Here is a 13,456-nt window from a genome sequence, read left to right as displayed (position 1 = left end):
TTCGGTCAAAACCATGTAAGCCCTTCACATTCCTTTTTCCCATCTTCATACCTAGAAAGTTTGAATTTACAGAGACAAAGTGTTCAATTTTGAAAATGGAAGAGATGTTCTTTCTGCATAAGGAAACTCTGCCCCAAGATGCTGACACATGTAGGATCAAGATTATTGATATGTTAATCCTCAGTCTTGCCTTGGGAATATATAACACTTCCTCAAATTATTGTGGTATGAACAAATTAATACTTACTATGCATTCAGATGCTATACTAACAAGCATCACAGAAATGGTCACGGGGAAGTTAAGAAATCTGTCCCCAGAACAGTATTTGAACATGCAATAAATAAGGCCTTTGAATGTGGCAGTCCTGTTCTTTTAATGCAGCTTGTAATGTTTCTACACTGAAAAGATCTTTCAGATGCAACATCATATCTGCATGCATATGGGCTTTAGATGGACTCTTTAAAGCCTTAATGCAGACCTTTGCTCTTCAGCTAAAAGTACAAGTGACAGTGGTAGAAGTGTGCTCTGCCAGGAGCAAGTTAAGATTGTAGTACCATGGCAAACAGAACACGAAAATGCTGCAGAGCACTAGGAGCAGTACACTGACCCACAGCTATTGTACAGAGTCTCTGGAGATTTCAGATGCTGAAAAGCAAGTCTCGAAGAAGCATGTACAAATCACTTTTGCAAGCATTATCTGGCCAAAGTGGAAGACTATTTTCACCAGTGCAACAAAATACACATCCTCGAAATAAAAGACAACTCCCCAGCACTCATACAGGAAGTCACCCAGAAGATTAAGGTTTCAAAGCTCCTCAAATAAAAAGTAGTTTAATTCTATCCATTTCCTGCCACACTGCCCCTATCCATGCATAATGAAATCCTTTTCCTACCCTGAAAGAGCAAAACACCTTTCTAAAATCCTGCCTGTGATGAATAGCTTGCTTGGGAAATTTCAGAATGATCAACTCAGAACTATTAAAAAAAGAGGGAGGAAAACAACTAAAACCCATGGATTTAAATGGCATATAAAATGAAGGTAACCAGGCAAGAGTTAATTATTGAAAGCTAGAGTTCCAATATAGCACATACTAGCTGTTTCCTAGCTACTGTCTGGTTGTTTCCTGGCTGTTGTCTGGTTGTATTGCTTTACTCTGTGGTAATTTACTTAGTGAAAAGGGACAAACAGATTAACTGTGTGCTATCACCCGTGACTTGCTAACATGCTGCTAATTATACCCTACTATGTATCCCCAAAACTTGTTTGCTAAGATTATCCTTAGTCTGCTTTCAGAGCTGAAACTGAATAAACTTCAGGCACAAAGCTTGTCTACCCAGGAATTTATTCTGCAGTAAGGTGGTACACAGCCTCCTCCCAAATTCTATGAATTCTTGTAACATCATTTGCTTTAGTTCACGTTTCTATTCTGTCGTACTGGAAGTGGTCTCTATCTCCTATAAAAACTATTCTTAATTAATTCAAGTTGACCCTTTATTTCCCTAGCAGTCTTCAACTTAACCTACAAAGTTACATTAAGAACATGATCTGCCAAACTTTCACTGTCCTAACTGGGCAAAAAAGGCAGAAGGCAGATCAGAAATGGCCATACCACATCTGATCAAAGCTCCAGCCTGTTCAGTACTCTCTGACAAGGGCAAGTGCCTAGGGAAGAGTGTACCAACAGGGCAAGCATGTAGCAGCAATACCTCTTCAGAATGCAATCTTCAACAATTGGTAGCCCACGAACTTCCAGAGACAGAAAAAAAAACCCCCACTCTGATTTTATCTGGAACCAAAGTAAACTTCTCGAATCAACAGCACTCTGCAGGACACAACTTGAGTTCCACAGCTTCACTGCATGCCATATGGAGACCTTGCTGCTACTTCTGTTCTGCATTTCCAACTGCTTGTTTCCACCGATGCTCCCAAACATTCTACACACTTTCACCGTTATCCCTCCCTCATCCTCCCCAGTCCAAAAAAATGCAGCCTCACGTTCAAGCCCTTCAATGACCGTTACCTTTGTTGCCTTGCATGCACATTCTACAATTCTGTGTCCTTTCTGAAGGGGGAGAGAAGCAAAATGCTACACACAGCATTTAAAGAGGTAGATGTGCCATTGATTTATTTGTTTAAAATGCCTTCTATTTTGCTCCCTATTATTTCCCCAATAATTGGTAACACTCATTTTGGGGTTCTGATTGCTACAAAGTGCTCAGCTTGTGCTTTTCACATAACAGTATCATAAACCCAAAAATCTTTCCTGGGTGGCAACAGTCTGCTTGAGGTTCCTAATTTTTAAGCCTGGACTCACCTACTACACACATACACATATATATCACTTGGTTCTAAACTAATGTTGATAAGCCACACTCCTGCTGGAAAACTGGGAAGTTAAAAAAATAAAAGCACACTACTGCACGAATATTCCTCTGCAGTCTATAGGCAGTAAGTTCACAATCACTAAGATCACCCATGTGCAGGCTCATGCTGAAACAAGTGGTTCTTGTCCTTCCATTGTGCTGACATTGGCATTCCTGGAAAAATGCACCACGAGGCAACCTGTAGATCTGAAAACCAGCTTGCTGCTTTTCCTCCGATGAGCAGTCTTCAGACACATCAGTTTGGCTTGTGCAGACACAAAAGCAACAGCAAGAACATACAGCTTTGGGAGACCCGAGAGAGTGGGAAAGAGGCAAAGCATTCCCTCCAGCAGTAAACCACACTTAGGCTATGGTTCTGCACCCTAGTTAAGTTGATCTAAAACCCTACTGGTTCCTGAGAAGATAGGCAGTGGCTATCAAAGTTACAAGTCAAAACCATGACTGACACTTTTTATTTTAAAGAAAGAATTCTTTGGAAACTTTCTGAAACACCAATACATAGTCTGCAAACAAACTGAAGTTTGGCAGCAACTTGATTTGGTATCACAGGTTCTTTTGCTCCTACTCTATATTTGAAGGGTTTACAAACGACTGAAAGACTGATAACTTCAGCTTGTGACTTGTATGATCACACTGCTTTCCTTGCCATGGGACCAAATCATTCTGTAGGTATGCCCATAGAAGACTTCAGCATGTTAAGTTTGACCCTGGACAACAGAAAGTAAAAGGACAGACCACCTAAATTGTTTTAGTCAATGGGAAAACAGCACTGAACAAAGTTACCGTATGTTCTAAGTGCAGCTTTTTGTTAACATTTATTTTGCAACCTTCTCTAGTGTTTAGGTAGGACTTCCTACTTCACTGAGAAGGCAAGTAAAATGAAAACAACAAGATCTAATATGATTTCACCCAAACATCACTCAGCCACTGAACAAAACTAACAGTCTGTATTCACAAATGTCACTGCATAAATAATCAGCAAGTCACACTGTAAAGATTATTTTTCCTCCTCACATGACAACCACAGGAAAGCAAGCAGAAAGCAGCATTTCACAAAGCAAAGAACTGAAGAACAAGACTCATAATCAGATGATAGCCAAATTATGAGGCTACCTCCTCTTTTCATCTGTGTAACACACTAATGCGCAGTTACTACAGACACAGTCCAACCTGAACTACTTCCTAAGAGCAACTGTGTATGACACAGGCTTCCTGCCTGATAAGGGTAGAACAATTCAGAATTGCTCTGATGGGCAAAAGACAAAGCTATGATTTACTTTCCAACATTCAGAACTTCCATCCTTGTGGTGCAACTCCATACTCAGTCTTCTTTTATTTTTTTAAGTCAATATTAAATCATTCTGCTTTTTTAAAAATACACCTTTGCTTTCAATTCTTCCCTAAAAAAAAAAAAACTTTCACACTCATTTATATAAAATAATGTCTCCCCCTCACACCCTCACAAATCACTTCACATGCTTATTCCTGGGGCTTGAGCTTCTTTCTTGTACACACTACCAGCATTTCAGTGCTATAGTAATTCTCATGCAATGCATCAGGGTGGCTTTTCTTCCCCCCCTTCCACAAGAAAGCGTTCTCTTATGACCAAGCAATTCTTATACCAGGTATTTGATTTCTTCCTTCAGCAACTTTACGATTCTTCTGCACACTAACACACTGGAAATCTCATCTTGTTTTTAATCTTCCAACATTTCAAGTAAATTTAAGTTTGCAGGTGTGAAGAAACTTGCGACATGAGAACACTCAAATTCAGAAACATTCCAGAACAGATTAACATGAACTTACTACCAAGTATTCCAGTGTCTACTGTATCCCATTAATGGTCTGCTGGCATATTCTGCATAATTCCTCCTGATTTTCTGTCAAGTATCACTATTCACACCACAAAATACACATATACCCAAACAGTTTCAGCAATGTGGTGAGCGCTTTCCGACTAACAGATGGCATGATGAGCTATCTGTTGCCCTGTACTGATGCGGTGCAGGGCATAAATGGGAAACTGCAGAGAACATGCAGCCGCCATGCCCAGTAAGGCACAAACCTGATCTAACGCAGTATCCAGTCTCAGGATGGGAAGCAGCGGGTATATAGGGGAATTAACAGAGAAAATACATCTCCGTGATACCTTCCCTGCTTCCAAGGTTTGCTGCAACTTAAGGGACTTCCTGAACTACAGACAGTACCTTTCCACATAGCACCTCTCTACAGACCTATGGAATTACCTAATCAATTTTTGAAAGCATCCAATGTTTATCCCATTCATACCCATGGTGATAATGAACTAAAAATTCTATTTAAAAATTCCTTTTGCTTTAAACCTGCTGTCTGACCAAGTAATGGATACTAAACAAAGTTCTTACACCATGAGAAAGGAAGTACTAATCACCTATTAACTAATTTTATGCCATCTATAATTTTACAGCCTTTAATTGTATCTACCATTCAGCCACCTCCCTTTCCAGGCAGCAGAGTCCTACTCCAATCTCTTCCTGTATGGAGCCATTGCACAACATTGTGCAATTCCTTCATATGACTCTGCACCTCTCAGAATTTTTTTTTCTTTCTTCAAAAACAAAGAGTAGACCTATAAAAAGTACTCAAGCAACAGATACACAAGTCCACATAAAAGAGAATTTTTTTCTTTGCTCTTAGAATGTTAAAAATGTTTGAAGTTGCTTCACCTGTTTGGCTACTGTTAAGTTGGCATTTTGCATAAAGATCCTACAGAGAGCTCTAAGGCCTCTGACTTGGGTGACAACTTATTTAGAGCCTTTCACTATGCATGTACCTTCGCAGTAATTTCCTTCCAGCATAGGCACTGCTTTGCATTTATTGACAATGAATTTGTTTTACATTCTTAATGCATTCTTCCTTAGTATCACAATATCCTTTCACAGCTTTAGGATGAAACAGTCACCTCACTATTCCCTCTTCTCCAGATCACTTTATGAACACGCCTAACGGCACAGTTTCACAGAGTGCCTCTCAATAACCACTTCCTATTACAAAACCAGACAGATTTTCTATCATTGTCTGGTCACTTTTGTTTCCTCCTTAGCTAGCTATTAATTCACAGTAAGACCTCCCTTGAAAAACTGTGCTACAACACAACAAAAGCTTTTGGTTAAAGGCTCTGTCAAGATTTCTGAAAAATCCAACAGTTCTATAATGCAGACAACCTTTATACATTTACTGAGAACTTGTCAAGAACCACACAGTTCCCAGGTCCTTGGCATCACTCAAACCATCACCTATACTCTTGTTGTAAATCTGATATGTCACTCTTAATCAATACTTTATTTACAAGTTGAACAATGTTGTGTTCCTTCAGAGATACTGGTAAATTTCCCTTTCTATTGGCAATTTATTACTAATTTTACCTATCTGTTCCAAGAGTTCTTGTGATATTTCAATTTGGGAGTATTTCTCACAGATTTCAACATGAGAATCTCAGTTTTTCCACATGCACATATCCACAAGCACTGATGTAAGCAACAATAATTTTTCTTTTTTTCCCCCCTATTAATCTGTTGGGGTTTTTTTTGGTTTTGGGGTTTTTTTTGTTGTTGTTTTGTTTTTTGTTTTTGTTTGTTGTTTTTTTTTTACACATTTGGTTATCTGTCAGACTTCTAGCATATCTCTCTGCCATGTATCACATATACCAACAAAACAGAGTTCTATCCCAGGCACGTGGTCTTTAGGTGTCACCAGAGTATTTAGTAAGAAAAAAATTAATGCATCCCATCCATGCTGAGGTACTGAGAAAAGAATTATGAACATCAATTGAGAAGAAGAATAAAGACAGGAAGAAAGATCAAGAAGTTTAGGAACATAAAAAAACCCTTCAAAAAATATTAAGCAGTTCTTCCTTTTTCAGTCGATCTCTCAGAAACTGTGGCACATCTGAAAGACAGTCAGACATACCTTCCACATAACCACCAGCAAATCAGTTCTCCTAGACCAGCTTGTTGTCTCAGTTCCCACCTATACGTCACAGATAATACAGGCTGCCCTGGGACTCTGCAGGCACAATAGCTTAAATGCCTCTGTTGCTGCAGCATTATCACAAGCAGCAGCAAGGTGAAACAAACATGGCCAGTTTCACTACAATGCATAGAATGGCTTCCTACTACTCCTACTAGAGGCACATGCAGAACACATACAACTGAAGAGCCATGTGTTGCCTACAAAAACTTTAATTGCAGCTCTTAGATCACTGACTACATCAGGTGACAAGCATTAAGATGGTATTGACAGACAGAAGTTTACTGACTAAATAACTACAAAACTGGGAGAAGCCAAGCCAGCAGGGACTGCCGGCGTAGATTATTACCACTTAATTGAAAAAACACAGCTGCATGTGCAGCTCAAACATCTAAATGAAGGAGCTGGGGATGTCTGAGCACTTGTGTTTCACATCCTGCCTGTTAGTCTCTCCCAGAGCTCTAAGATTAGCATCATGTGTTCCTTGGTCATCAGGCAAAGATCCATAGCTTGTATGGGTCAGGAAAGCTAATAAACCTACATCCAAGCCATCCAAGCTAACAAACCAGGTTTTGTGCACCTATCACAACGTTGTTATCAAGTCACTCAGAACCTCAGTCTCACTCTCACCCCCCGAGGTCCACATATTTTCATACTCAGGAAGGCATTCACACCACTTCCTGGATGACCCCATGTTCCTCGGGATGACTCCTCTCCACAGGCATGCCGTAACTTAACCAGTAAGCTCACAATGCCATGACTAGAAGTGGCACGATGGCGGACCAGAAGCATGCATTTTGCAGACTTGGTGAAAAAACAGGCAAAAGAGGTGATGGAAAATATTAATTCACACAAGACAGCAACCACTTCATATGATGTAGTTCAAACCAGTATGTGCTTGCAGATGTACAGACGAAGAAAAAAAACCAACACACTGCTAACTGAAAGAAGACAGCAACAACTCCACTCTTCTTGTTCCTTTCTAGTGGTTATACACACATAAGAAGTGCCCTGCCCCCCCCTTAGTTAATTAAATCAGCTCTCAGCCATACTTATGTATTAATTTTCTAGGATTCTGACAGATTGCAGAACATCATGAAACAAACATTTTTCCACACACGTGCTGCCAAGCAATCCATGAGTGGAGACTAGACTCATTGAGCACAACGACAAGCTGTAATTGCAAGACGGGCACAAGGGCTCATGTCCTCCATGGATACAGAGCTGTCACTCTAGGAAGCCACAGCACAATAAAAGACACAAAGAATGGAAAGGGCTCCAGCAAGCCCTAGAAGATGATTTATTGGCAAGTATTTATGATTTTCCTGATCGTATAAACAGAGTATGGACAATATGCAGAGTAACCATAGCATGGCTCTGCCAAAGCAGTCAAAACAGTTATGGTATCAAAATCTTACTGGGACTTGATACACAACCACACACACTTCACTAAAGAAGATAACTAACAGAGAGGGAACCACCGTATCATCTAGTAATAACAGACCTGAAGTTTAAATTTCACTGTCTAAACGCTGCTTATAACTTCCTTCAAAGTAGCAAGTCTTGTTCTTCAGAACCAGTTAGCATTTTTCACCAGTACAGGCATATGTTTTTATTCTTTGCACATTAACATAAATGACAAGGCAATTTTCAAAAGTAGTTACCTCTTTCCTCATTTTGTTTACAGCAGCAGTTTCTCTATGCCATTTCTTCGCAAACTACAAGCTCTAGAAATCAGGAGTGATCCTCTACTACCTGGAAAGAGCCTACCCGCTAATATTTACTGGTAGGAGTAAACGCAAAATTCTTCTACTTCATCAAGTCTGCTTCCCCTTCTCATTTTGAAGGCCTTGCTTGTTAGAGTAGCCTACTATCAAGATCAAAGCTTCAGAAAGAATTAGATACCTCAGATTAGTTCCAGTGGTATCGGTGGCTGCTGTCTAAATTCCTTTTAAAAAAATAAAGAATTCCACCTTTTTTCCTAGTCTCTGGATTGCACGAAAGGTGTTAGCTCAATAATTCTCCTACCTCTGCTATTCATTAATTCTTCCCTTGGACCAACAGGAAAAGGTATTCTTTCTTTATGCAACTCACTCCTGGTAAACTACCCATAAGTGAAAAAAAAACTATGAAGAAAACAAAAATTGTGCTATATTAAAACATTCTGTTTTCATCTAAGTTATGCTTCTAAATAACTTTCTCACCTTTTACAGTCTTTTACTAGTTAAGCTTCTCATATTTCAAACTTACAGATTTCATTCAATACACTCTTATGCCCAAAATATTTAAGTATAGAACCTTACTAGAAGTCTCTCTTAGAATACAAATACGATTGTTCACCAAATAACCTTTTGTATTTACAAGAAGCAACTAATATTGCCAAAACCCACACGTAAAATGCTTAAGTTTTACTTCAGCGAAGCTATATTTCTCTCTCAGGAATTGCAGCGTAAAGACTAAAGAACTTACTAGCCTTAAACGTGCAATTGATTTGAGATCCTTCCCTTTGGAAACTATTTAGAAATGTTAGCTTATGTCAAAAAAACCCACCAACACCCACCTCACACCACTTTTTCAATATATTAATGAAGTAACTTAAAAAAAAAGTTGAACAACTTGTTTAGGACAAATTACTATGTGATTGGACAAGTTTTAAAATTCCATTATTATTTAGCCTTACATTCTGTAAACATTAAGACATAAAAACCCAGCAAAGCTCATGGAATTTTTCACAGAAGGGCTTCACTGTTTGGGAAAATTGTCTGAATTTTCAATTCAAGATACACACCCAGTTATAGCTCTTCCTGTAAATAGTATTTCTGAACTTTGTTCATCTTAGACAGCAACCCAAGACTAAAGAAGCTTACGTTTTCAAACTTCTAAAATACACAACTTAAGTTGCTCCACCCCAATACACACATAAGTAACCACATTCCTCAAGCAAAAACAGCTTTTAGGAAGTTACATAATTAAAGCCTGACCCAACTCCCAACTGAAAGCAGTAGCAGAACTCCCCTGCTTACTTCAATGTCACTGATTCGAGCCTCCTGCACACAAAAGCAGAAGACACATCTGGAATACACAGAAGGAGTAACTGCCATGGTTAACTACAAGGTATCGATAGCCTCAACTCCATACTACTATTAGTGGGCCTCCCCACTTCTGTCAGATACTTGGGGGAAAAGCCAGACATATTTGCAGTAAAGGAAGAAATACACACTGCAAAAAGAAATGAAGCTGTAAACAAAAAGGCAGAGACATTGGTACATAGCTTAGCACTATCAATATTTATACAGAAAACAGTAAACACCTAAGCAAGGAGCACCATCATCACCAACAAGGGCAAAGAAGGGCAAAGGCCAACACAAAAGAGTTGAGTGAAAAAGCAACCACCCATACACCATTCCAAGTGGAGAAAAAAAGCTCTCCTGAGAAAAAGCTATTTAACACAACAGAGAACTAGGAAGTAGAAAGTAACATCAGAAAACAAAAAAAAGTTAAGGCAGCAGGGGGCTTCAAAATACAGGGTGATAATAAATGGCATCAATGTTACATTCTGCATTATACAAAGGCACTATGAGGGGGGAAGAGGTTAAGTAAAGGAAAAAAATGCCCCAAACCAAGAGCTAAAAAAAAAAAGTCTCAGAAGCAGCAATGATCCCATTTCCAGTTACATTCATTAAATTAGAAATGTAGCACAAGACTATTCAAGATGCACGCCACCAGGCTGCTCAAGCTGAGAGGACAAGAGAGGAGACAGGATAGTGACCAGGGATGTTACACTGTTCTTGAAGACTTTCAGTCTGAACAGATCCCACAAGCCTGTGGAACTGAATGCACCCCTACCTCTCTTTTCTTTACTTCCTATGGTTACAGCCCAACAACAGAAGTCAGTGAGACCAGGTAAGTGCTTTTGATGAGGTTCCCATTGCTGCATAACAACACATACACCAAAGCAAACAACTCCTGAACTGGCTTCAACAGCCATTACAAATATTAACCTCAACACTTGTCAAAGAAAATAAATATTTCTCTTTTTTTTTTAGAAGTTAACAAATGAATCATTGGAAGAGCAAGCACACCTACATAGCAGATCAGTATAACAAATGAGATCAGAATGCCACATTTGCTGGCTTCTGGTTCTATACTTCAATCACTACTAACCTACATTACCTTTGTATTTCTCACCTGCTTCTAGTTTTCTAACTATTTTGATCTGTAAGGTCATCTCGTTATTTTACTTCCCGTTCACTTGCCTGCAGAGTTAATAAAAAAAAATATAATTAGCTACTGCTTTGTGACAAAAACCTCTGCACCTTTCTTTACCTTGGTTAATGCCAGATGAAAGACAAGACAACACATTTTTACATTCATTAATATAAACTTTACAATACACCAAGTAACTTCAGCTCTGCCCTAGGAAGTTCTAATGTTAGATTTTACCTACAACATCTCTGTCGAACAGCAGATAAAGGCTAATACTACTACTTATGCTATTAGCAGATTCACTTGTACTCACATTACCCTAACTCTGTTTTTCAAGTTAGAGCCTCATCATATACTCACTTATTAATGCCAAAACTCTCATCCAATGAAGAAATACTGCTACCAAGGCAGCCCAGATCCTTTTTCTCAGATAATAGCTAAGTATCATCTAGAATAAATTAACATCACTTTCCATCAGAAGAGGTTGCCGTTATTGAAAAATACAAAGAAATTAAACAGCCCATCTCCTGAAGTTATATACATTGCCAACTCAAAAATAAAAACAAATATACATACTAAAGAGGCACAAGAAGCTTTACTGAATAAGTGCCATCAACTTTAGAAGCAGTTAAGATTTTTATGAGCTCTTATACTTTAAAAGGTGACTTTCCAAATCTGAACTGCAATAACCAGTGCACTCTACCTGCGTGCCTAAGAACAGGCAACTTCAGTTCCTTTGCCGCTGTTCACAACCTTTTTACACAATCGCCTGACAAACTTACTGACCTCATTTTAGTTTACAATTATGCCATTGCAAAACTCTGCATACAAACGAGCTATCAAGAATCAGAACATTTTGGTATCCCTTATTCTCTCACTGGGACACTGCAACAAAAGTACTGCATGAACCCTTCATTCCTATCATACCACCTTCAGGGGGAAAAAAAATTAAATGCTTTTTTATCAAAGAAGGAGGAAATCTGAAAGTTATCTTACATACTAGAGACAGAATAGCAAGATCCCTTCACAAAACAATTACCCCAGACTTGCTTTTCCCTTCTCAGCTCACAGGAATTTAAATACCTTCCCCTCTTTTTCCCACCATGGAAGAAATGAGGGATTCACACTGAACCCCTCAGAAAAAAAACCAAAAAATATTCTCACCTTCACTGTGTTCTCAGGTACCCAATAAAGTTTTCAAATCCTGTGCCAAATACCAGCATGCACATAAGTAGGCAAAAGAAAGGATATGGCAATAGAACAGGACATGCAAATAAACAAAGGAAAAAATAACAAGTATAGTGTAGAAAAGGGGTGGAGAAAACTGGCACAGAAATACCAGCCATGCACTATCACACAGAAGCAGAACGGGAAAAAGTAAAAGAAAAGTTAACAACACAAAAATCTCTGCCATTTTAAAGGTAAGATGCTAGCGGCACTATGCAGGGGAAAATACACAGATATATTACTTTAAGCAAGTATAAGTCAAACACACCTTCTGGTCACGCACGTGAAGTGTCACCCTTCCAAAGGCGTTCCACTGGAATTCCATACTGTTCCATTAACATATCAAGCATCAGAAACTATAATACTCTACTAAACATTTGTACGCATCATTTACAATGTAGTAAACCACACAACTGTTCCAGCTTCCAACTTTACAAACAATGCTTACTATAAAAAAAACTTATGATTTGTCTTATAGCTTGTGAGAAGGAAAAAAAAAAAAAAAAAAAGAGAACTCGACCAATCCCGAAGAAGGGACTTGAAACTGTCCTCACAGACCGATTCTCACAGCGTCTACGGCTAACACAAACCCTGCAAATGCCTTTGCCCAGAGATCAGTTTGCGCTTCCACCGAAAGCCGTGGAACGGCGGAACAACACGCAAACGCGGCAAGTACGAGAGATGCCAGCCAAGGCCCGGAGCAGCTGCGCGGCGCAAGCAGGGAGAGAGCACGGAGGGCTGGGCTCCCAAGGCGCCGAGGACCTCCGGCACGGCCCAGGTCCCTCTGCTCCACGCTGCCAGAACTCCCGCAGGCCCACGCTCTCCCGCCGGGAGGCGGCACCACCCGGGGCCCGGTGGCGGCGGGGCCCTGCCAGCAGCTCCTGCCCAGCGGGTAGAAGCCGGAGCCCCTCCGGGGCGCTCCGCTGCGCCGCTGGAGACGGGAGCCGGCCCGAGAGCGCAGAGCAGAGTCTGAGCCAGGCCCGGCGGAGGCGGGGGGCACGGGCCGCGGTGGCTGGGCCGCGGGTGGACACCGGGCGGCTGCCGCCGGCACTAGTGCCCCTGGCGCTGTGGCGGCCCGGCCGCGGGGCTCGATGGCGGGCAGGAGCGCCAGCACGGGCATGCGGGGGCCCCGGGCGGCCGGGAACTCACGGGCCGCGGCAGCGCACGTCCAGCCCGGCCAGCGGCGCGGTGAGGGGAGCAGGCGAGCGGCGAACACCGGCGCGGGGGCAGACGGGGGCGGAGGGCGCCACAGACGCACTCACCGGGCCGGTCCCTGGAGCAGAGGAAGCAGCAGCGGCAGGAGCCAGGCATTCAAAATGGCGACTGCGCGGCCGCAGCACCGATACCGCAGGCGGAGGGATCCGCACGCTGGCGCTCTCCTCTAGGCCTGCCGTTCACTACCAGCCGCGGGGAGGCGGAGGGGGGGGCGCAGAGCGGAGCGTCAGCCTCAGAAGGGGCAGCGGGGGAACGGTGCGACATCGGCGGCGGCGAGGCGGAAAAGACAGCTCGCACTATTTTTCATGGCGGAAGCATCCGCGAGGTCGGCCTTGCGAGAAGCCGACCGTCACTACCGTGGCAGTCAGTGATGACGTCACGCGGGGGCGGTGTCACGACGCGCGCTGTCCCGCG

At 41.5% G+C, this 13,456-nt stretch overlaps 1 protein-coding gene across 2 annotated transcripts in view; it reads right to left on the bottom strand.

Annotated features, from left to right (window-relative positions):
• AP1G1 (adaptor related protein complex 1 subunit gamma 1) overlaps positions 1-13,233 on the bottom strand; it is a 51,734-nt gene extending 38,501 nt beyond the window's left edge. The window contains exon 1 of one of the 2 annotated variants that reach the window (XM_055726547.1): positions 13,090-13,233. The gene's annotated coding sequence lies outside the window, so the exon portion shown is untranslated. Of the gene's footprint in view, positions 1-10,582; positions 10,620-13,089 lie in introns of those variants that run through there. The other variant, XM_055726548.1, reaches the window with a different exon arrangement.
• Positions 13,234-13,456: the final 223 nt, after the last annotated feature.

This window comes from Falco cherrug, chromosome 14 (assembly GCF_023634085.1).
Source record: "Falco cherrug isolate bFalChe1 chromosome 14, bFalChe1.pri, whole genome shotgun sequence".
Taxonomy (NCBI): Eukaryota; Metazoa; Chordata; class Aves; order Falconiformes; family Falconidae; genus Falco; species Falco cherrug.
The sequence above is the reverse complement of the archived record's forward strand: the minus strand, read 5'-3'. Positions and strand labels throughout refer to the sequence as shown.